Source organism: Styela clava, chromosome 7 (genome assembly GCF_964204865.1).
Source record: "Styela clava chromosome 7, kaStyClav1.hap1.2, whole genome shotgun sequence".
NCBI classification, from domain to species: domain Eukaryota; kingdom Metazoa; phylum Chordata; class Ascidiacea; order Stolidobranchia; family Styelidae; genus Styela; species Styela clava.
In genome coordinates, this window is record NC_135256.1 from 23,834,641 (window position 1) to 23,838,070 (window position 3,430).

Here is a 3,430-nt window from a genome sequence, read left to right on the forward strand (position 1 = left end):
CAAGAAAATCAGTGCTCTGGGCTCATTGGTTTTCGTTATTTACATCGTAAATGACGTGACCAATTGCGAACTATTACGATTATGAACGAATAATCACTAAGCTTCATTCACATGGTACAGTACAGTAGGCCTACTGTACACAGTGATACTGTATGTCATTTTGGTTGTTTAAGCCGTTTTTTTCGTAACTTGTTTGATCGTTTTTTTTTACTTTTGCCCATTGTTATGGTCTCAAAGCAAAAAAAAAGATGTTAAGATACTGTACAGTGTTTGCTTTTATTCACGTGATGTGGAATTGTTTTTCTGTTTTTCTAATAAAGTTCTTATTTGCATTATTTGTACATTTTATTAGTGTACAGTACCATACTTTACAATACAGAACGATGTGTATAGAGTAATTCTTGCACTGTACCACTGTACAGTATAATGTTCCGACTTGCACTGAAATTCGGGTTACACCGAGTCTCAGGAACGGAACTCCGTCGTAAGTCGAGGACTCCCTGTATGGTATATGATCTCAGCGGTCGTGTGATCTCGGTGATTTTAGTTCGGGTTAGGAACTAAATTCTATGAGAATAAACGCATACCCAAGTGACACCAATTGTATGGTGTTGAAATCAAATTTACGTTGAGCAACGAAGACCCATTACCTTTTAAAGGTTGGACTGATTCCTATATTTAGTAGGGATGGGCGAGTCCGGCATTACAGAGATTCGACGAATCCGAGTAATAGGTCAAGGACTCGAATCGAATGTGCCGAGTCCGTGGCGTCATGATGGAAAAGCAGAAAAACGTGTTTTGACCATGCTACAGCATCGTGCGCTCACAAACATACGTCGTAGTTCATATTTTTTGCCTAATGGTTCCGCAGATATAGCTGTTGAATCATTTTAAATATATATTTTTTTCTCCTTTTTGGCGGCCGTAATACAAACGTAAACGTGGGTCAATGTGCGCTTTCGCTGTAAACTGGATTTCCAGCCCACCTTGCGTCAATTCTAGACGGCTATTCAGAAATTCTTACATGTCAATATGAAAAATAAAAAGCTTTCGACTACAATGCTTTCTCATAATTCCAGATATTTCTAGCCGTAAATTTACTATGTCATGTGCGCATATGGTAGAGAAATGCCACTCGTCGTCAATACAATGTGGTACATCTGCTTGCAATTTAGAAGTTCATGTAAACGTTTAAAAACTCTCCATGCTTTCCATTGCCTTTTTAGCAAAAGGATTGTACGCAATAAACTCGATTTAAAAGAGGTATTGATGAGATTTCACATTGGGTTGATCCAGAGCATGTTTCCTTTTTTCGCGAATCAAAAACTCAAAAATATTGCGATAACACATATTTTATTGTGTAGGCCTACCACATGTATACCAAAAAGGATAGATAGTTTGAAGGCGACTGGCGCAACATCATTGTTATAAGCGATCAATAGTTTTTAACTCGCGTTATATTATCTGGATATATATCTGTCGTCGTTTTATTAGAAGTGTTTATAATGCACACGAGGGATATTGTTACAGATCTAACTTTGAATTTTAACTAGTTATGAGGTTATTTATAGAGGCAAAAGTACAAACATAGGCGTAAATTAGTAAAAACAGAATTGATTATGGACTCGGTAAAAATGACGTGGACTCGAAATCGAATCCGAGTCCAAAAAATGTCTGGATTCGACTCGAATCCGAGTCCGGATCCGAATCCCCGCCCATCCATAATATTTACTAAATATTTACAATTTAGAACAGGGGTGTGCAAAGTGCGGCCCGCGAGTAGGGATGGGCCGGGATTCGGATCCTGACTCGAGTCGAACCAGGCATTTTTTGGACTCGGATTCGATTTCGAGTCCACGTCGTTTTTACCGAGTCTATAATCAATTCTGTTTTTACTAATTTACGCATATGTTTGTACTTTTACCCCTATAAATCTCACTATCTACCTTAACTAGTTGAAATTCAAGGTTTGATATTTAACAATATCACTCGTGTGTATTATAAACACTCCTAATAAAAACGACGACAGATATCCAGATAACATAACGCAAGGTGAAAACTATTGATAGCTTATAACAATGATGCGCCAGTCGCCTTCAAACTATCTATTCTTTTTGGTATACATGTGGTACACAATAAAATGTGTCAGCGCAATATTTTCGAGTTTTCGATTGTATTAACGACAAGTGGCATCTCTCTACCATTTGCACACGCGGCATAGTAAATTTAAGGTTAGAAATATCTGGAATTATGGGAAAGCACTGTGATCAAAAGCTTTTTATTTTTCTATTTGACATGTAAGAATTTCTAAATAGCCGCCCAGAATTGACGCAAGGTGGTGGGCTGAAAATCCAGTTCAGAGCCAGGGCGCACATTGACCCACGTTTACGTTTGTATTATGGCAGCCAAAAAAACGAAAAATATATTTTTAAATTGATTCAACAGCTATCTGCAGAACCATTAGGCAAAAATATGAGCTACGTCGTATGTTTGTGAGCGCGCGATGCTGTAGTATGGTCAAAAACGTGTTTTTCCACTCTTACATTGTGACGTCACGGACTCGGAGGATTCGATTCGAGTCCTTGACCTATTACTCGGATTCGTCGAATCTCTGTAATGCCGGACTCGTCCCATCCCTAATATTTAGCAACTAAATGTATCGATCATCAATTTCCCTGCATGACCGATGTTTATCGAACCAGATTGTTGTAAATGACTTAGTTAAAGTATATTTCTAATTTGTCCCTTTTGTAGGTTGTAATGGAGACAATGGCCGAGATTCTGGCCAACGTTGTGTTGAATCTTGGTAGGTTCCACACTTGTGAACCTGCTTTTGACGTATTATTGCGCATGACTTCCAAATATAACAGAAAATATACTTCGACAATTTTTTATGCATGATCGTTAATTTGTCTTATTTATCAGATTGTTGTGAATAATTTAGTTACATTGTATTCTAATTTTTTCTTTGTGTAGGATGTAATACAGACAACGATTGTGTATATGAACAATATTGTGACGATGACGACTGGAAATGTCATGATAAAGAAGGTAAATTTCTGTTCCTCTGGCAAAAAAATCTCGAGATGCCGTAAGATAAATTGAATCATGCATAAAAACAGATGCATCTGAAAGAATGAAGTTACTAAACATCATACTTTCCTGTAAAAAAAAGATCGAATAATTCCATATTAAGCTAATACCAATCAGATATAACAACCATTAAAAAAACTAGTCATATACGAATTTCGAGTAAAAAAACATCCACTTTTACTGGGGAAGGGGATGATTTAGTTACGATAAATCCCTAATTTATCTTGACAAAGAATGAGATTCTGAAAATCTTTCATTCTCTTTTACCGGTTTATCGGTATTTTCTGAAAAAAAAATTTCTTTAAATTGTTTTAAATTTTTTTTTCTTTTTTCTAAT